At 39.7% G+C, this 22591-nt stretch overlaps 1 protein-coding gene across 4 annotated transcripts in view; it reads right to left on the bottom strand.

The window, feature by feature from the left end:
• LOC123314484 (polypyrimidine tract-binding protein 1) overlaps positions 1 to 22591 on the bottom strand; it is a 270957-nt gene that overhangs the window by 205146 nt on the left and 43220 nt on the right. The gene's annotated exons all lie outside the window — the stretch shown is intronic.

The raw sequence follows: 22591 nt of genomic DNA, 5'->3' as shown, positions 1-22591 counted from the left end.
GCATCAATATAATAAAAGAAATTAAAGGAAGTTTCAAGTCAAGATGAAATTCACCTCTGAACAAAAATTTCACATGAATAAACAATTAACAGGACAACTGGCGCGTATTTGTGGCTGTTCATCTAAATACATTGATATAATAATAATAATTAGGTATTTATTGGTACCTTCAAACATTTACAATGTATAGGACAAGTCGAATGAAAAATAGAAAAATCAATTTTCGATGTTCTACGATGACATTAATCGAGAATCCCACATTTTTGGGTCTCCCAATAGAAAGAAATTCTTTGTCATCCTCTTCATTCACAATCTTTCTGATTGTGGAAATATTCAACTGAAATATAAGTCGTTTAGATTCAGATGAAACATTATATAAATTCTCTTACATTGAATATGTTCGCTACCGTCTGACGTATTGTGGATTTTAGAATATCAGGGTATAACTATTTGAATGAGCGGACCTGAATTCAAAATAGCACTTCCTGAAACCCTGTCTCTTTTTTCAATCACTTTCGGCATTTTCGTAATAAAAACTGATATCAGTTGTGGCAACGGCGTTATGACATTAACGACATTTCATGAGTGCCAACCTTACTTAGTTCTAGTTACAAAAACTTGAGAAAATTAGTTCATGGCCAACCGACTGCTGAAATAAATGTGAATGAAGTATATTATTAACACTTTATACTATTTCCCCAATGTGAGAGCTCAGTGAAATCAGTCCAACAGGGAACCAGACCTTCCAAGAACAGAAATGACCCGTCGAAACTCGTCAATCGACTCTGCTTCACCCTGAACGTCTGTATCTACGAGTCGTCTTGTAAGACACATGTAGAGCGTTTCTTAAGGCAAGAATATTTCGAAGCTGTATCCACATCTTCAAGTTTTTTAACTACTACCAAAAGCCAGGAGAGAAATCATATACCTACAACCCGAAGAATTACGTAAGTAATACCAATACTAATAACTCCCATACCGAACGTCCCATTAACAATTCAAATGCGAACATAAATCTTATCGTAAATCGAATGAAAAGCTTGTCAGGTTCATTGCCGGCAAATTTCAATCGCATAACATGAATGAGCTAATCACAATACTTAATAACCATTCGATACATTGTGTTTGAACGTCCACACACCTAGGTCGATTGAGTTCAGCTCAGGGCCAATATTATCCACGGCAATGATGCGAATCTGCATTCGACTTTTTCTGGATCCTAGATGCTTCCGAGATGAAAAAGTTATGGCAATGCCTTGAATAGAGTTTTCCCAATTTTTTCTGAGACCCAACATCAAACAAGAAGAAAGGTACATCTCCTGTAAAACGAAATCCAGTGCTGTCTCTCCAATTGGCAAAGTGAATATTCGGAGATCGTTAGCATTCAGTTCGAAAGGCATTCGACATACTCAAATTATTTTGTCGTCCTCGCACAACTAATCAGCTAATTCCCCATTGTGTCTTAACCAATGGCTTCATTAAGAGGAACACATGTAAGTCGTTAATAATCGAACAATCCAACTTACGCCCAGACAGAAATTTATAGCCGTCGATTGCCAAAACGTTCTCGAAATTGAGACAATGTGTATCCTCTGCGGCATCTTCATCACTTGGCGAAAATCCAATGGCAAACGTGCGAAACGTATGTTTTCTGCGCTTTTGCGGATCGAATTAGTCAACAATGCGCTTGGTTTAACCTCAGTAGTGTGACTCCGAAAAGAAGAGAAGAAAGATTCTTCGGTGTCATTTCATTAGAGCCCTGAGACAGAAATTTAAACATAGGTTTAAATATGTTGGAATCCAAGCATGAATACAGTGTGGCGAAGGTCAAATCCATTTGACAGGGATCTACAGATAGACGATCAGCGATGCCTAGGTTGCATATCCGTTTACCTAGCGTTAGGTGGCGCACCTATCTGTAAATCTCTTGGTGGGTCCATCTCACTGGGTACTAACTCACCTGAATCAGTATTCATGTCACGACCTAATTCGAGGCTTGAAGTGGACAGGAATCAGAGACTTTTGGCCTTGAATAGATGTTCTAGGTAACTCAAAGCTCACTCTCTCATGTTCACCACATGTCCCTCAACAAACCGCCAAGCTGACAAGCAGGAAGAGGGATCGCCCGCTGTTTTTTCATGCCATTTCGTGAATTCCAGGAATGGAATCGTCTACAACCCCTTATCGCACCTGGTACATTTTGCGACACCCCCCGTTGATGTACGTTCGCCAACTGTCCGCATCGAGTGTCCGATCCATCATCGTTCTGTGAAAATAGAGCCGGAGTAACAAGATATCCCAAAAAATAAACCGACTCCTGCTTCCGCACGTAATAAATAACTCTATGGCTTGAGCGGCAACGTTCTCCAACATCTTTCGAAAAAAAATTTAATTTGATCGTCGGCTCGTGTCCCGATTCGTAGTGGTTGTCATCTGTGCCGTCTCCGGTGATGATTTAGCGTCGAGGTGGATGCGCGTTCGTTGGCGCGGTTTGGTAACAAGTGTGCCATGTTGCCGGTTTTGAAGATATATGGGTCACAAAATGAATAGGCATCAGGGAGACACACAGAAGCTTCCATGTGTAAGGGAGAATCAGGCGTTCATATTGCTTCAGCTCCCTTTACCGTTGTGTTGGAACCTATCTGACACAATCCTGTGAGAATGATCACCAATTTTGTCCTAGTCCTTGACTTTATTTGTTACACCCTCGAAGACAAAGATATGCTCACCCAATTAATCGATTATGGTTGATTTATGCAGAGATACCAAGAACTAATACCTAGAAATGGGCAAAGGGCAAACCTGGAACGCCATCAGCCAACCAGATTGGTGCCTTACTTAGGTATTACTTCTCAGTAACGCTGTATGAGCCGACCCTTATACTGGCCAAGAAATTTTCATGCTGGGTTGAGCCATTTGTCTGAATGACTCTCTATCTATTCGGGAGTAACACATATAAGTCATCCGAATATACATCGCAACATCGCACATTTGTTGCGGTTCGTATATCACTCACTATGAGTGTTGTGGCATAATATAAAATACAGTCCATTTTTAAAATAACATGTTTTGAAGAATTAAGCGATTAGTTCTAGATATTAAGGCATCCAGTTTGAAAACATGATAAATTTCAGCTACAGTTCAACACGTTTTCAGAGCGTATTTATTGAATGAAGAATGTTGGGGTATTCTTGAATGGGTTCTTAATTGTTTCGAGAGTAAAACATATGTCTGAGACTTCATAGCACTAATAAATCAGTTCTGCTATGGAAATTCACCCTGAAGCATAAGAATTCTGAGTCCCGATGTTAGGTTGACTTCATATAGACGTCTTGTGGCTGTGCTTAGAGCACAGGGATTGCCATCCTGCATCTTCTGAGAGGGGCTGTTTACACACCAATCTCCTACTAGAGTTGTAGCACATCGTCTATCACTTCTGGGTCTTCGAGGAACAGTTTCAGTGGCAAATAACACTTTGGCTGATATTAAATGAATTGGGCACTTTCATTTGTGTTCTGTATCATCCCAAGAGCTCTGGTGGTATCGTTATCAGATAAAACTTGCCTTGGCATGAATAAAATTTGATTTACCATTGCGTAGAACCGTTTGATCTTATTCACGATTAATCAGAAGACGTTTTCATAATCGTTACGAGTTGAAGTAATTGAGAAAAAAAATGTATATTCAGAAAACATCAATATACTTAACTTTGGACGAGCAGTTTATTTGTACGAAATCTCAAATGCCCCTGACCCGATTCTACCTCAGTTCATTCCTAATATTCTGTTTCAATTTGAGCTGAGGATCAATTTGAGATAATGAAGAACCCTTCAATTTTTTCCTCGTCGAAAAATATATTATCATTTCGCCCAACGAAATCGAATTGCATTATTCATACAGCTCAATGTCATCCCGAAGCAACTAAGCGGAGGTAATTCGTCATTTTACAAAATTGAACAGACGCTAATGACGGATAAAGACTCCTAAGCACACCAAAAAATTGAATGATTAATACGACCATCCATCAAGAGAACGAGACCCCTAAAACCGATGGCATTTTTCTTCTTCCATCCAGCGAGACTGCGGCTTGTTGCGCCGCACTTGTTGAATCCGGACATTTATCGCCGTTCCTGGCAAGTTTCCTGCTACCCTTGAACAAGCGGGCGGACATCCACGGGGCGCGCTAGTCCGCCCAGTCCTGTAACAGCGATTTTATTGAATCCTGGGCCAATTGCCCGTGAATGGGGATTGCAATCTGAGGTCAGAATTAGTTTTAGCGGCCACGAGATTAGATTGCTCGCAGTCGACCGGTTCTTCTGTACGGGATTAGGAATCGGACACGAACTCCATTAAGCCCGGGGCACACTGTCTTCTCTACGACGTGTTTCTTCGTTCTTTGACTCATTATTTTCAATAAACCCTACTGTAGTCTCACTGTTGATATGTGACTAGATTCCGAAGGACGAATGGAAGAAATAGATTCATCCTCCTTCCAAACTGTTTCTCAAGTAGTAATGAAGGTGGATTGTAGCTTATCAGAAACATCAGAAGGGTGATATTGGCTTCCACAGCACTTGGAGCCTGCAAGACTCATTTTGTGGTTTCTGGGTGATCTGTTGTGTGGAGAATTCCATATCTAACTGCCAACCACTGGTCTCCAACGACAGAAGCCTTCCTTACTAATCTCAAGGTTATTTTTGATTAAGCTGGAGTCAAATAAGTACGAAGTTCGAGTTGATCGGAGTCAAATCGATCCTGTAACACAGGAAGTCGAGTATTAATAAACAAACTCAATTGGATATTTGTAAAAAGACTCGAGGCTTGATCTCCAATACATATTTCGAACCCTAGCACTTGAACGACTCAAACCTGAGTCAATCATGTACATGTAAGAGTCTTTAGAGCTGACTTTAGTTTCGTGATGAGTACCAGTCGAGTTTCATTGGTGTACATTGTTGATTTGGGGAGGATTTCTATACTTGTGCCACCAGCACAGCTATTTTCGCCATTATATCTAGCCCTCTTACAGTTTTAATGTACTCTAGTACCTGGAATGGCTCCTCCAACTTTCTCGTCCAAGGCATCTTCTGCATTGGCTAGCAATGAAGAGGCACTTTGTCACCAGATGATCAGGACTCCCATCCTTCTTCACTCGCCAGTTTCTGCTAGACCCATTGTTATTATGTGCTTCCTGGAGTGGCAACGTCTTGTGAGGAATCCAGTAAGCAGTTTGAGCATGTTCTTGATGAGATCCAGCTACTTCCCAAGGAACGAGAGTGGGGATGCAGACAGCTCTCCCGAAAACATTGCAGTGTGCGATATGCTTTAGGTTAGGAACGCCTCAACGACTCTCAGAGCCTCGGGGGTAATTGACGCCTTATTCTTTTTGCTTCATCGTCGCCTAGGCGGTTGAGTAACTGGGCGAATTCGAATGTAGTTGACGTCGAGTAGGCTGTGAAGATGTCCGTCGGAAATCTACAGATTGACGCTGATTGGACATACGAATCGGCGCGGCAGATAGACAGCTGTTCAGTTTTTGCTGTTTTGCTCTCGAAAAAGTGTTAATCGAAAATGAAATGAATTTGTACGATCACTGCTCAAGATTTATCTACCAGACGTTTTATTTGAGTCATTTCAATGGCAGTATCCACATGGCCTATGGACTATAAGCCGAATGGCTAGTCGATTCGAACTAATATCTTAATGGAGAATCTTTACCTTTACCAATGGGGACATTGAAGTCACAGATTGGACGCTATAACATTACCATTACAATTATAGTAGCTGAATCGTCTGCTCTTTGCTGGGGCAATTAAACGTCTCTCGATATACCTATTACAAGGTTTAACGGATAATCATTGATGACGATATACAGGGTGCGACAGAGCCAATTGACGAATTTCGAAGGGTGGTGCATTGCTCGGAAATATAATTCGGAGAATCCTTCAGCTCTTTGCCATTCGTACGTTTTGCTAAAATAACTCACCTATAAGTGACAAAAACCGAGGAGCAACCGGTTGCAGAAACTGCAAAGGCTGGCCTTTGTTGGTGTTACGAGAGCTATGCACCAATCACCTACAGCAGCGCTTGAGGCCCTACTTAATCTGTCTCCCCTACTCTTTGAAACGATCATAGCTGATCCTCCTAGCGCTATTAGTAAATAGTCTGGACAGAAAGTTATCCACCTGGTTTACTGATGAATCAAAATCAGAAAGGGGCACCGGCATTGGCGTATATAGACCTAAACTGAGGATCTCTAAGGCCCTGGGAAGTGAACCCTTTATTTTACAGACCTATATCACCACAGACCGAGCCACAGACAACCAGTCCACGCTGAGGTCCCTGGATTCACACTGCCATGGGTCTCTGCTGACCTGGGAATGCCATATAGCATTAAGCAACTGGCCAGAGACCCATCTACTATTGGTACCAGAGCATTGTGGTGTTGAAGGAAATGCAAGAGCCAATGAACTTGCAAAAAAAACATCAAGGTTAACATCTACTGGTCTTAAGCCTTTCTGTGGGCTTAGAAAATACCAATATAAGACGGCAGCCCAACAATGGGAGTTGAACAACAGTATAACCCTCTGGAGAAACACTTCTGGACTTACTCAGTCGAAGAAATTCGTGATGATTTCACCATGACCTACACCTACATCAGAAAACTGTTGAAGCAGTCACGAGCTGAGCTTCGGATGATGTTGGGACTGCTGGCACGGCAGTGTCGGTATAAATATCATTTGTAGGTACCGTCAGCAGATGAGATTTGCAGGCTCTGTGGATGAGAATCAGATACAGCTGAACACATGGTATGCAAGCGCCCAGAGCTGGCTGGCCTAAGAACCATTCATATGGAGAAACCGGTCCTGGATACTCACGAGATAACGGCCAAGGCCCCAAAGGATGCTGTCGGTTTTATTAACACCATGGACGACCTTCTTGGGTTCCTATGAATGAGTAGGGTAGAGAACAAAAGATCTACATGGTCGCGAGAAAGGTACGCAAGTACATGGGGAATGCAGAGAAACACCGTCTGCTTCGATGGGAAGGACACCAAGAAGCCGAGGAGCGGCCCGAACCCAACCACCACCACGAGCCCGAAAACCTGGAAAGGGCTCCAACAGAGCTTAATCCTTTTGGTATCTGAGATATCTGGGATAAGTCAATTTTCCTCTGGAGAGGAGTGGGAAAGCCGCAAGGCTAAAGTCAACAGTTTTTGTTTCAACTGTCGGTGTCACAACTATGTTGACTCGAAACACTCCATCTACCTCTACCGGTACATTCTACCAAGATATATTCTAGATTTTCAAACTTTGACTTGAAATCGAATATCACAATCATAGGAAATATTCTATATTTTCTGGAGCGTATTTACGGGTTATCCGCTTCCCAACGTCGAACATCATAAGGTATTATATCGACCCTTTCCCCATCTGCACCGATTCAACTTACACTTCACTTCTACTCCTCTCGAGGGCTGTTCCAATCGCCCATCTCCCTGTCCGATACCAAAGCTTAGCGACGGAGCTATCATAACCTGAAAAGCTGGCGATATTTCAACATTTCCAGACGTGCACCCTAACCAATTCATCCCCCATCGAATATCTGCCATTCGAAAAATCAGAACCTATTCAACAAGTGGGGCGGCGGGCGGAGAGGGCGCGCGCGTTTCCGACCTCCCTTTCGGTCCGTAAAAAGGCTTCAGCTCTCCTCCTGAAATTAGGGATTTAACCCGTATATAGTTGCGGGATTAGAACGTGCTCCGTCGTCTCGCTACGGGTTTATTCTTCAATTAAAATAAATGTACGAGTGGAATTGCTTCCCTCGTACGAGATATAATTATACACAACGCAGGTCGCTTCGTATATTTTGATCATGTCGGTTTTAAGGGCCGTCCCAGATTAGGTCATAATTGTTTTGCGGAACGGTGTGTTGCGCTGCTCGTGCCCTGTCTCGATCTGACGTAAATGTCAATATTGGGCGAGCTCTATGGTTGACGAGGGAAATGCGACGCAGCTCGCGTGGTTCATTTGATATTTACGAGCTTTCAGAGTGCCAGGTACGTCGAAATACTCTAAAACATGTGTTAAAGACCGATATGTTCTTGAAACATCATGAAGCCTCGAAAGAAGAGTTTAGTTTTTGGCAACACCAAGACTGGCAACCATTTTATATGGTTGACTTTCAGTCATCATCACGCAGATAAACCACTCAGCTGCATGAAGTCACCATAACACACTACGAAATTTGTTTCCATTGTCATGGTTGTTTCATTGTCGATTGTCAATTGTTTCAGGGGTTTCAGAGAAGATTATAGGATAGGCGATAAGGTCATGCAAACACCTAGACCTAAAGATCTAGGCCTACAGGTGCACCAGTCAGGCATCAAAGTCTTCAATTCCTTCCTTGATGCCACATCCATCACTAGTTCAGTGGTGTCAAGAAGCAGCAGCCATTATCTGGTACCCTGTTCAGATAGGCAGCTTCACAGTAGCGAAGCAGGAGTTCAGCTATCCTAGAAACTTCTTGATCTGCAATGAGGGCTACCGCGTGTGAATTAGCCGCTAGATGTGCTAGTGTAGCGTCCGGTCCAAATCATAGACTCAACTATATGATTGATATTAAGTTTATGGTCTCCATACATCTATAATGCTTTTATTGATATTACGTGTTCGACGCTATAAAAGAAGTGAAGCCAAATCATTTTCAGAAAGGGACTTACACACATGACGAACAAGATATTGATGATAGTAACCAAATATTTATATATTCAATTTCTCCAATATTATGATCTGTGAAATGACAAGTTCCCGTCATCGTAGATAAACAAATCTTGCATTATTTTGTCTATGTTCAGGACCTCACTCTACAAAGGCGCTAACTGGTGAGCAAAAAAACAGTAGCCCCCATTGGTGGGGCTACATAATATTGCACTACGATCTTGAGCCCTATTTGGTCAGCATTGGGAGCTCTGTTCTCACCCACCAATTCGAGATTCCCAATGAACTCTGTATATTCTTTCTCAATTTGTCTCAACTACATTTTTTATCGAAAACTACACTACGCAATAGAAATCACCTCTTCAACATTCCATCATGAATCAATTTCAGCACTTTTCGCTTGAAGATGTTTATTTTGATTAGGTAAAAGAGAATTTTCAGTTGATATTACCATTTCTTTAAGAAAAAAGTACCCAATTTTCCGAATATCATAGATATTTTTTTATTTTTGAACATCAAAATTGTAATGCCACGAAAACGTGGGATTATACCAGAAAATATGAAGAATATGTACTTTCATTTCACAAAACGTTCAAATATTCATTAGATAGCGTCCAATTCAGTTTCAAGAGTTGGGTTTTTTCCATCCGATGAAAACATTTGTGAGAGACTAAAAATAAGAATTTTTTTATGGTTTTTCAACAGCCTGCACCTTTCAAACCGAGCCGATTCGTAAGAAATGGTATGGGAAAAAAGTGCTTCTTTCGACCTCAAGAATCTACTGTTAAAATATTTTTACGAGTCAAAGACTAACCCTGTATATACGTCCTCCCAAACCACAAACATGTAGTCAGCATCTTTTCAGGCCGATAAGAAATCAGAACTCTTGCTGCAACTCCTGTATAACAGATTCTACTGAACTAAAGGCACGACTGAAAAGAAATCCATACGTAATCTCTACCAATTATTGATAAGTGTAGTTGAATTACCTAAAATTTATCATTATTTCAATTCAATATTTCATTTTCATCTTATTACATTCGTAAATGACAGGAAGAGGATGTGTACGATGATATTCAAAACCTTCAACCACAAACGGGCTATTCATTCCGATATTCGTTGTGTAAAACCACAGAATTTTCGGTTATAGTATGTCACTGCGTGAAATCGCAGCTGATTGCGACGATTTCACGTTTTCCTGATAACCCAAACAATCGCCGATAATTACCTGTCGCGTCTAACGAAAATGACACGCTTCACACGTGTACTCAAAATAATTCATAGTTTGACGACCAAATTACAGCGATGTACAGGTGGAAACACCCGAAAATTGTCAATTGTGTCGTCGGAGGTGGATATTACGTATATCATAGAGCTGTAATGAAGCAGATGGCCTTGGTTCATGTAACGTTCAATTCCGATACGTAACAATGATCAATCCAGCTAGAGTTTCATCACGCCAAAAATTGGGATGGGGAAGACAATGGGTGGAATACATAATGGGATGATCACAATTGAGAAAAAGGTACGCGTATAGTGATCTGACAGAACAATGCGAAAGAAATTGAATGTAAATTACCCAGAATCGATACGGCCTGGGTTTAAAGAAGTATACATCAATATCACATATTCTTGGAATAAAACCTTGCACATGCCTGATATATTATGAGCGGAAATAATAGACAATGTATGATATTTTCCAGTAAACACTCGGAGAGCTTATTCCTTAATTATATCCAACAAAAACATCCTCGGAGAAAACACAAACATAAAATAAACAGAGCGTAAAATTGCTATAAAATGGATACCCTAGAATTTTAAAATGATAAAAAATCAAGGTCAATTAATTCAGAAACCTGCCGAATAAACAATATATTCAAGATCATCAACGGAAGTGCAACGAAATTGTGAAAACATGAAGAACTATCATTTCGATCGGTGCAGTTATTTTTCTGTAAGACTTGAAAAATGTTTTCCTTTCTGCAATTAAATTTATCCAGTTACATCCTAAATTTCACGACTGCATTCATCTAATTCACTAAAGAAATCGAGGCGTAGTAATTAGACCTTGATGAAGTTTATAAAGAAGATTATTTCAGCGTTTTCAAGATGACGAAAGAATACAGGATAACAAATGAAAAAACGCTTTGAGGAGGCTAATTGAAAGGATTATTTTCTGAGGACATCTTCGGATGTTCGAATTAGATTACATTTATAACATTTTTCTGTTAAAAACCAGGCAAATATTAATATACATTTTATGAGGAGAAAAAAATCGATTCTTCTTGCTCGTCTGAGATCAATTCATTAATGAGGTCATCAGTTTTTCATCATCGCTACGATTAATATCCAAGATGACTGACTTCTTTGAAATTTGAATCTCCTATCGGGGAAATGTTTCATGTGAACATGAGCATGCAAGAATCCTTGCAAACTGTGCTATTTCTTCCATGGGATCTGTACGGGTTTGGAGTTTTTCGATATATTTTGACGAAAATACACGCCTTGAATTTCACGTCGAGAGGAGATTCACTGTAAAGCTATCAAAACATCATCGTTGTCCCCAACGCGAGATAAAACGAAAATCGCGCACCGCGTATGTGATAAAAAACAGACAAGGGGAGCCGACCCCTGATCTCTTAAAATAAACTGTCGTCAGCTCACAGAAAGCAATCTTCTCTTGCAGTCCGTGTTCGTTCGTTGATTGTAGTCAGCAGGTATGGTCGAAAAAAGTATGATACCGAAGGAAAACTGATTTTAACAACAATAGGGACAATATCCATTTGTCTCGAAGCTTTTGGGACGTTACTTTAGGACTGTTATTTCCAAGGATGAACGATTTGAATCTAGCTCGAGGAAAAGGCATATGACCCATCAGATTTTAAAAATATATATATATATATATATATATATATATATATATATATATATATATAATCATTATCCCAAATTACCTTTCGGTGTATGGGTTATCCTTGCATTACAATTTCACAATCGGTATATGTAATTCAATTTTTCAATTATTAATTGAATAAACACTCTTAATGAATTCCTTCCATTGTTTTCTGTCTACTGTTAGCACTTTGGCCTCTTCCTCACTTTTTCTTCTCCGGTATCTTCAAAATTTTACTTTTGAAATAATTGAAAGCTAAAGAAGATAACTATCTCAAAAAATATCATCGAATTCGAAGATATTCTGAGTTTGGGAACTTTGACTTCCTCAAGCATTCCATATTTGCTTGATAAGCTCATCTTTCGAGGAGATGTACCTACATGATGTGTCTATAAGACATACGAATAGACCTATGTTGCCCAAATTTAGATCAGCCATGTTTCAGTGGTGTCAGGGGCATCCATTCATTCATTGCTGAATCTCGTTACCGAGAATAAATCTACAAAAAGACCATCAGTGCGATCAAACTTATAATTTCTTAGGGCTACTTGCCCTCCTGTGACTGAAGAGACCCAACCGTGACCTACAGATCCTTCCACACTCCGGGCATGGATAGTCACCAACCAGATCTGGCCGTCGCTGTATTCTTCCCGAGTCTCCATTATAGCTGTGGACCAAAGACCTCCACTATGATCTGTCTAACGCAAATGCAGTAAATCCTTAAACCGCTTATACTGGCCTCCTGGTTTCCGAGCTCCCTCTGTGAATTCGCCATACAGAACTATTTTTGGGGAGTTTGTGTCTTGCATCCCCAGAATTTGGCCGCTCCAACTGAGTCGGGCCCTCGTTACTTGAGTTATACAACTCGCGCGCTGCAAGACTTCTGTATTTTAAACTTTGTGGAACCATCTGATGTGCATTATTTGTCTTAGATGACGTTGTTGCGTTTGTTCAAGCTGTTTGATGTGTCGCCTGTAGGGAGTCCAGCTTTCGCTTCCGTGAAGAAGCGTTGGGAGGGCCACTGGTTTCTAAACAGCTGTCTTGGTCTTCAGATTGAGGTAGCGATTTTGAAACACTCTGTCCTTTAGCTTCCAGAATGTTTATAGGTGTCCAACATTATCTGTAGATCTTCTGGGCTGATAGCGATAAGAGCGCAGTCGTCTGAATATTGAAGTTCCTTGATGTCAATCGCTTCGATCAGATTCTTTCAGTTAAGTTTTCATTATCCTACTCAATCTTCTAGTGAACTCCTCTATCAATTCTTCCTTCATCTGGCTCTGATTGATTCTTCTAGCCTGTTTCATCCCTAGGCACTTGTACTATTCTCCTTCCTTGAGTTTGAAGGTACCATCTTCTTATTATTATGTTATTGGCAATGAAATTCAGAATTATGCTTCACACATTACATTTTAAGAGCTCCTACGTTTACAAAAGATGCGAAAATATCAATATTTTATGAAAAACATGGGTGAGTATGATTTTACTTGGTTAAAATAAAAGTCTGTCCTTTTTGGTAAAGCAAACTGTATGAGAAATCCCATTTAGGTCCTCAAGACTGTCGAATACAATGAGGTTTTCAAAATTACCATGCAATTACGCCATAACTAAGTGCTTTTTGTTCTATGTAGCTATGTCTAATTCACTCGTTCAAACCGATGACATTCATCCCGAAATCGGCATTAAAACGAGTCAATATCGTTGAAGAAACCGAATCAAAACGTCTTTGTTCGAAGCCAGCAAAGCATTCCCGACCTGAAAGAGCGTTTGAAAGAAAAAAACGAGCATAATTATGACGGCAATCCCGGCAGAACCCCACTATGCGAAATGAATTCTGAACCCGTTCGAATAACATCCAATTTAATCAGGACCTTGTTTGAAGTTCAAGATTTGCGATAGACTTCCTTCGGAGGAACCCGCCGGTTAGCATCCTGCGCGCCTTATGACGTAAATTAATACGGCGAGTTCGGCAAACGTCTCAATATTTCAGGTCTCCAGCGAAACGAAAGGGAAATTCCGGAAATTGAAATATGAATAAGTCATTTTTAAACGGGGCAATCCCGCTGCAGCGGGGCCCGGATCGGGATGTGAATAAGTTTTCAATCCTGCTGCAATCCGGTTTGTCTCTATGGCTCCGCGGCTTCCTGAGCACTGATGAGGGTATTAATATATTTATGGTGAGCCTGAGGAGTTTCGACAGGATCCCGATGCCGTGAAGCGGAAAATTAGCGGCTATTTATCTGGAACGCACCCGTTCTTGACGGAGATCGACAAATGAAAACTACACACGCCCTCATCAGGTTATAGTTTCGGCTACCCGGCGATAGATGGCGCACTCTCATACTCATACTCATTCATTCCTCGAAACTTTACATATTTACTCATTTCTGATTGCCAAGAAAGATGCACCAACTCATTTTATTGGTGAGGAATCTTACTGTGGTGAAGAGTTTCAGGAGAAAGAAAAAAGAAAGAGGAGAAGAATCTTCCGTGAAGGAAACTCTCCAAATGTTCCTTGGGAACTTTAACACTGCAAATTGCAAGAAGTATCTGGATCTTAGCACCTTCTAACTGGATTCCTCACAGGCCTTTTGATTGTGGCCTTCAAATCTTTCAATTCACTTTGTTTATAGTCACATATTTTCATCAACTGCATGAATTCTTGTGAGCAAGTTTAGCACAACAATGACGCGAAATTCATGAGATAAGAATCAGTTTTTTCAGCGCCTGAAGGAAAACAGCGAAATACATATCTACATCTCCTAACGCTTCGTTGCTGGGGCAAACTGTTGAATTTTGCGCACTCTGAAAATTTGGAGACGTCGGTTGCATAATGAAGGCACGTAGCTAGGGGGAAACAAGCGATTTCGCATTTTGTGTTATACAGAAATGGAAGAAGCGAGGGGTAACTTGGATTTCTTACGAATCATTAGAATCTACGAGCATTTTGAAGAGACCTTCTTTTAGGGTTGACTGACATCAATATCTACAAATATCTTTCTGTTCAGTTCGTATTAAAATAAAAATATTAATTCCATGGGGTGGTCACAATTCCATGTTTATTATACTTCATGAGCTGTGAAACGAAACGTCATTAAATTCTTAACATTGACAGCTTGACGGTACTCTCTGAAATGCCTATTGAATTATATTTCACTCTTAACATTATTGCAATATTCTCCTCCATCATAGAAAAATGTTGTAGAGAAGTGTGGGCGCAATAAAACGATGATTATTTCGACGGTAATAAAACAGGCAATAAAATAAACATTCGACGACATATCTTTTGATAGACTTCGAAAAATTGAAAGCTGTCAATCTCAAATCCTACGTATTCGTCAGTTTTCAAATCATGATGGTAGGAAGTGTGTTCAACCCAAACACAACGCTGGTTCTAATACTTAATATGCTCACCGTAAAATTATCATTGTAGTGAGATCACCAGGCAATAGATCTTGATTTGGAAATTTACCTGTGAAAGAAAAAAACATTAGTTATGTATACAAGAAACAGGGGAACATTTCTACATGTGATACAGAATTGATTACTGTTGATCAAAAGTTATGACTGGGAATTGCTGGGACTGGGAAATCATAAAAATCGTGGAAACAGATCCGGAAAATAGCCATGAAACTTTTATAGCTTCACATTATTCACAGTGTTTGTATCTTTGGCTTTTTTTATGAATACACATTGCATCTAAAATGGACTGATTCTAAAACTGTTCTATTGGGTTTATTCGTACAATGTGGTGTGAGAGTGGTAAATTTCCCCAAATGTATCTCAACAGGGCGAAAGAAACGACTGAAGATAAAAGATACAGGCGTCACTCGATTCATTTCTAAAAATTCCGATGATTTACCTGTGATTTTTCTGATTATAATGTCAATTGTCAATTCAATACAAGCATCCCTTTCGAGGAACTTTCGCCTAGACTATAAGGAGTGTTTGCGGTCCAATATCCAGATCAACATATTGATCACACTCGGATTCAGTGAGCCCAACCTCAAGCCCTCAAAGTTTTGTTGCAGGGCCCCCTCCTCATCTCGAAACACTCAATTATCGTGAGATTATCACGTGTTCTACTCAAAATTTTAGGCCAGTAAACCGAGACAAGAATTATGCATCCTCATAAAATATTCAGAATCCCGTATATCTAACCAGTGACATCTCGCTTGAGTAATTCCAGCTCATCACGCACAGCCAACATTTCGTTAGCTCTGGAAGTCATAACGCGAAAGGGCTAAACTTATTATTCACGTCTTCTGATGGTGTTTTAGCATTTTATCACCGGCAAAAAATTACTGCTCCTCATTCCGTGTCGTGAAAAGACCTGTTTTCATTTTAGTTTTAATTAACTGGATAAATTGGGGGATTCACCTGAATGCGTGGTCAACTTTAGACCCACCTATCTCCCATTCCCATTTTACGACACACTAATCCAACTCCAATGAAAATCTTGATGAACACAGCAAGCTACTTTGGAGCTCCATGGTCTATAAATACGAGATCATTACTCAAAAACTAACAAGGCTGCACCATGCAGTACAAATTAATCCGTTTAGTAACATGAATTTTAAATCACACGAGTCTACGTCTATTAGTTTCGGGCAAATGATTTGCCATACGGTCCTATCCTATTCATCAAATTGAAATCTTGGGTATATGTTGACTTACAACAATTTCATTGATTTATGGAGCTTCTTAATGATTTCAGCAAGATGTGTGACTCAGGATAGCTTAAAGTTACCCCAACAACAAAAATTGTGGGAAAATCTCTCGGTTCCCCTTTCAGCCACGCCATATATCGCATCCGAAAAAACTTCTTTGTCTACACCCAAAAAAAATTCCCATCAACGAGCTTGTAAAGGAATTACGGTCCTGCACACCAGCAAACTGTTTCCCTTCATGAATAAATCAGGCATTGTTCGCATGGGACATCCGGGCATAACTAAATTCATTTTATTTTGACCGAGCATGAGACATCGCGTGCTAGGACTTGCTCGCCGAGCGTCACTGCAAACTGTTGAGTGGAGATAGGTCACCACAGTTCGCAGGATCCAGGACACCAGTTGAATATGGGAGGATTCTTCGCTTCGAAACAGTTGGGACAAACCGACATTCGACTGGGGCCCTGTTGATTTCTGTGGTCGGTCTCAGATGACTTTCCTTCAATAAATCGATTAATTTAACGCAAGATTTAGGTGATATTGCTCATTTCAAAGGTCAATAAAGACTCACCAACACTAACATGCTTTGAGAGACATTCTTGTTATCAACTTGACAACCATGTCAGCTGTCATCCGAAGCGCGAGCAAATAGAGTGAAAGCCCTCTGTCTTATCGTCGCCTTCTTCAGTTATTACCATAGTAACGTAGTTCCACGTTGCCAGATGAAGTTCAAGAACAACCGATTAGAAATATACATATTTTTCGACGTTTATTTATCAGTGGAATCTGTCAACATGATAGGGTTTGAATGGTAAACTAGCCCAATGTTTCAGCACTTTATGCACTCGTTGTTTAAGATCGAAACAAAGCCAATAGATATATACAGAGATGTCTTGTCTACTTAGGGTTATAATCCATTCAAATGATTCGAATACATCAAGTTGTTTTATTTCAATCCAACATCAAGCTCACTTCGAAAATTGCAGAAATCGTTTGTATAGGTGTTCGCTCTAACAATCATTTCAATATTGTTCAAAACGATCTCTATATCCATACAGAAAAAACGAGAATTTGTCCGCCTCTTCAATAATTCGCTGTTGAAATATGTCAGTCCCAATGAACAGTATTCCATTCAAACGGCGTTACACCTCGATCCGTTCAGTTATTGGAGTGCATTCGAATGATTGAAAAAAAGATAGAGGATTATAGCCATGTTTATATCGCAGCAGAAATTCCAATTTGATGGATATTGGCCGAGTTCCCGTCGTATCAGGACCATTCGCCTTTATCGACTGTCGGGCAAAGTAAGACTCAATAAAACACTGACGAAAATATATTTATAGACGAATTTGTATCTGCGAAAGATGCGGATGTTTGAATTATCGTAAAAATCGAGAATGTAGTAAAAATTTTATCGCGCAGACATTTTTTGTCTCGTAAATCTATCGGAATTTGGTTATCTTCGCGTGTGGCAATTTGTGTACCTTTCGACGCTGGAAATTCTGAACGATTTATGCCGAAACCAAACAGAAAATCAGGTGATTTCGATGTGATATAATAATTGGGACGTTCAATTAGAGTAGCGCTCAAACTCACATTGACAATGAAGTTTTATAATGGACGTGCTCCTCAACCGTCTGACTTCTCATGATAATTTCAGATCAGTCACCTCTTCCAATTGTTTCTGGTGCACGCAGTGGGATAAACGCATGAAGAATTCAGCATAAATCAATAGAAACAATCACTATTGATTAGGCTCATCAGGAGATTCACACTGCGAATGATCATTATGATTAATGATCATTACAAAACATGTTGAAGGCGAGAATAAACCTATTGTGCAATTACTAATTGCTACCTCGTATCTCCACATCGAAAGTAGTTAAAGATCACACCAGAAGAAATAGCGAAATAATGAGCATACTGCTCTTCTAACCCATTTTCATAGCGTGATATATATTGCCTGCTAAATACCTAATCGCATGCGAGATATTTTTTAATAAACTCATTTGTGGCTTCCATGATCACCTCATATTACCAATTCGCCATAACAGGTAATTGGTTGTTTGTCACAGCCAGTTTTCTAGCCTAACCAGGGTAGGATCCATGTATAAGCTACACAAGCCAAAGTTCAGGACACTTTCTTAGGGGTCTTCCAAATCAAGGTATCCGAAAAGAATATTAAGGTATTAAGATCCCCGTAAAGAATTCTATAGTTCAAAGTAGGTTTCTAAGGCATTCTCACACAAATGTCTAACGTCTGGTCCTCTCGACCAAACTGGTTCTTCAATTCTTAGAATTTCCATCCCAATTAAACCATTGGCGTAGATCCGCTTGCCCAATGATGCCAGATGAGGATTTGATTTCTCATTCTTTATAATAAAGTCGCACCTTAATTTTGTGAAATTTCACTGTTCCTTGAGAAGCATAGTGACTGAGCATTTCATCCATGTTCATGTTAATAATAAATGACGCTTTTTCTAGACCCCACCTGTGGCTCAAACTACCTTTTGCACTCCTTCATATGTTTAATATCACTTTTACCAAATCCTTTTCTCAGTCGTAAGCGTGTCTAATATTGTTATGATCTGAATCCTCTGCCCCCACATAGTAGCATCATCAATTAAGGACTACCGCTGCCCCTACCTACATAGGGGTTCCTTCCCCCATTACCCTCATTATTTGACGAATGGAGAACGAGAAAATCAATAAACATCCTCAATAGCCTTCAGTAGGACCAGACGGGTAACGGTCCGCCCTAACAAGGATTTCACGGGGGACAATCCGCGATTTAAGGGATGAAAATCCGGACACCTGCTCCCTCAGCATCCTCTCGAACAAAGTGTTATATTTTACCGTTTCCACAACACAAACGAAGAACTGTCAGCGAACATTAGAGGCAAGTCTGAAAGAGTCAAAGTTCCCGTATAACGACCAACCCCATGAAGACGATGTTTCGATCCATCATCCCCCTCCGCGTAATGCACAAACAGGTGGCTCGAGTCTCAGGGTAATGGGATTCGTGTGCTTGGAGGACAATATCCTCGTGAGGAGTATCGTAGTCTCTGTGTGTTATTATCTTAAACTATCGTTTTATGTTCGTACGCTATCAGCCTGCACACCCACCTTGTTCATGACTCATCGACTGGAGGAACTTCAGACAATGAGGAATGGTTGTCAGAGACGTACTTTCGTGTACGAGGTTCCGATTACACTTGTGAACAGTGATAAAGGGATTATTGCCGTAGCATTGGAGGAGTTCGGGTGGCGCTGTTACCTACATAGCGGGTATTAGACAACTGGCGAAACAGAGATATTTTCTTGCAACATAAGCCATCTTTCCTCAATTTTCAACCCATCAAAATGAACCGATAAGTTCCAAAAGCCCGGAGGTTCTTTGACAGATTGAATTTCATTTGTTTTGAGTAGTTTTAGAAGAAAAGTCTGTTCCTTATTTTCAATATTAACCCCAAAAATGTGCTGGCTGTTCCTACAGGTCTTCAAACATCGTCCACACACATCATTCACAAGCCTACCCTACAGTTTATATGACTTTCGAATCAAAACGAACTGTCATACGAAATTCTGAAGTTGGTCCATGAAGCAGCATCAATTTTGAATGAATCAGTGAGATGCTAACATATATGGTGAAAATGGAAGGTTGAATCATTCACACTGCCTCTATTCTTCAAAGAAGTGCAAGCTGATATTCATAGGGACAGTGGAAATGCAGATTTCAATCATGCAAGTATACTCATGTAGAGAATCTATAAATACGTCTACAAAAATGCAAGAAGTACCTATTCAAATATCAAAAAAACCGAGAAAAAACAGAATAATGAACATTTACTTGAAATAAGTACATAGTCGGTTTGTATTTTTGAAGTAGTTTGCTATATGGAGGTCAAGTTTGATTGGGGTATCTAGCAATGTTACTTTCTTGAAATATCGAAGTCTTTTTAGTCCATAGAATAAGTATTATGATGCAGGAATGATAAGGAAGCCATTTTGAGTATCAACGAATAGCTGAATGCTCGACGCCAACAAACTTAAACAAACTTTTTCAATACGATTTTGGTTTGATAGGGTGAAAATGGGAATTTTCATTCGCAATTGGTTAGACTATTGGGAGATTTCGAGTATAACGATCTTATTCGTGAAATAAGTAGCCTTTGTGCAACTTGTTTGATTCCATTCGAAGTAACGAAACAAAAGTAGTTCACAAGAACTGAAGGGCATCAAATTTCTTCCTTCTACCATTCGCCGAAGAAAAATCAACGACTTTTCGAGCATTTCGATGAAGGACAATCCAACAAACTGGATTTTTCTTTAAATCAGCCCAGTGCAACCGGATCCCAGCATTTCATTCGCCAAGATTACGATTCAAGTATTTATATGCATCCAGACGAGAGTATGATATCGAATAGCGAAATTTTGTTTAATTTTTCGCGCTCGTTCACCTCGAAGTTGAATCATTCCCGTTGTGTTGTTCGCCTTTGTTTTGCCAAGTGCCTGAAATTCTCCATTCCGATAACGAAGTTATGGGAGTTGGATGATACCGTGCCCAACGAGCACCGTTTTCGTGCCTTGGCAGCTATGAATGAGACCAGTGTTCTTCCAATAATGAATGTACTACGATACCCAATTCTATTAAGATAAGAAGCTGGTATCTTATCCCGGCAACATGGGACAAAGTGGGAAAAAGCTGCGAATTTCACACGTTAATTTGTTGTTTTCGAGGGGTCTCTTTCCCTTCATAGGAAATAAATTCGTAAGCTGACTCAGTAAGGAGAATATTCATATTGTGGTCAATCTGTCATCTGTCAATCAAAATACGCAGTGAATTTTTTGATGGAATGGCTTTACTGAGAAATAATGAGGAAAAGGATATTGTAAGAGGATGAAACTGGCAATCCTGTCAGTGTCAACAGTACCTACTTGACTTGGTAGCATTATGCGTGAAATGGATACACAGTTCTGTGGAAACCGTACTGGATATTTAACTTAGTTAATGCTGGTTAATTACTTATGTAACTGTTCTTTTAAATACCGAGTCAATTGAGGAGATTATCCTGCACTTAAAGAAACAGGAGAAATTCAGTTAAAATGATACTGTCGTAGTTCACAGTGGGAATTATATCAGAAAGATCATTACAAGAATGGAACGACAGAGAACTAGTGAACTCAGAACCACACCAAGTTATTATTTAGTGCAGAAAATGCAAAGCTCATCCATCATTCGATGAACAATAGATATATGTACATTGTATCAATAGGTCGTTTTGCTTGTCATCAGTTTGTTAGGAACTACATCATCAATTAATTAAACATACTTTTAATTATTGTGGCAACTAAGTACGCAGCATATAAAAAACCAGCGGTTTATAAAAAATATTCCACCTCATCCAACGTTTGATTAAATAGTATCCAGGTGTTTTCTTTTATGTGAAAAAAACCTATAAATTTCACAACCTGGCTAACTGCAATCTATAGGCAGCACACTGTAACATTTTTAACTTTCAAAATGAGTATAGTGAGAAGTAACATTCAAAGAATGCTGGCATTAAATTCGATCGTGTGTAAAAGAGAAAAGGAACCAATTTTTCCATTCGTTTCAGAAAGCTACATGTCCCAAAACAAAATGACAATTTCAATTCTTGGTTCGATTTTCTGTACAATTTTTTGTTTTGGGTTTGAGGGTGAGTTCACTTGAAATTCATGAAACATTTTAGAGGAAATCTCCTCTTCAGCCTATAGCATTTTTTTCGAAATTTTAATTACCTACAGCATCTCCATTCCTACCAAACTCATCAATGTGCAAATACTCGGGGATACAATGTGTCGACATTTGACAAAATTACTTTTATAGTCCTCTCATGAAAACACAAATACAACTTTATAACATTGATTAAGATCAACTCCCACGTCGACAGGGAGGAAGTTATCTGAATACGAAATCTATCTGTATTATTCTGACACACACACACTGAAATACTAATGGAACGAGCATTTTAATATTGCGCTCTTGAGAAGAAGGTAGAAAAATAGTGGACCCTTTGTTCCAACTTAGACCTGCATGAGTCCTTTTGGGTGAAGATGTTTCATTTAAATACCTACTATCCTCGTTTTTAAAAATTTCGAATATATATTGGTAGGTATACGTATATAGTATATAAATTTGTTCAAGGAAGTCTCTGATAGCAATAATAATCCAGAACTTCTTCAGTGCGTTTCCTGATGTGTAAGTTCCTTCATCGAGAGAGACAGTTTTTTCTTTCAAATTCCGTCGAAACCTCCACCTGAAGGAAACC

This window comes from Coccinella septempunctata, chromosome 5 (assembly GCF_907165205.1).
Source record: "Coccinella septempunctata chromosome 5, icCocSept1.1, whole genome shotgun sequence".
NCBI classification, from domain to species: Eukaryota; Metazoa; Arthropoda; class Insecta; order Coleoptera; family Coccinellidae; genus Coccinella; species Coccinella septempunctata.
Note: the sequence above shows the minus strand (reverse complement) of the source record. Positions and strands in the feature narration are given on the sequence as shown.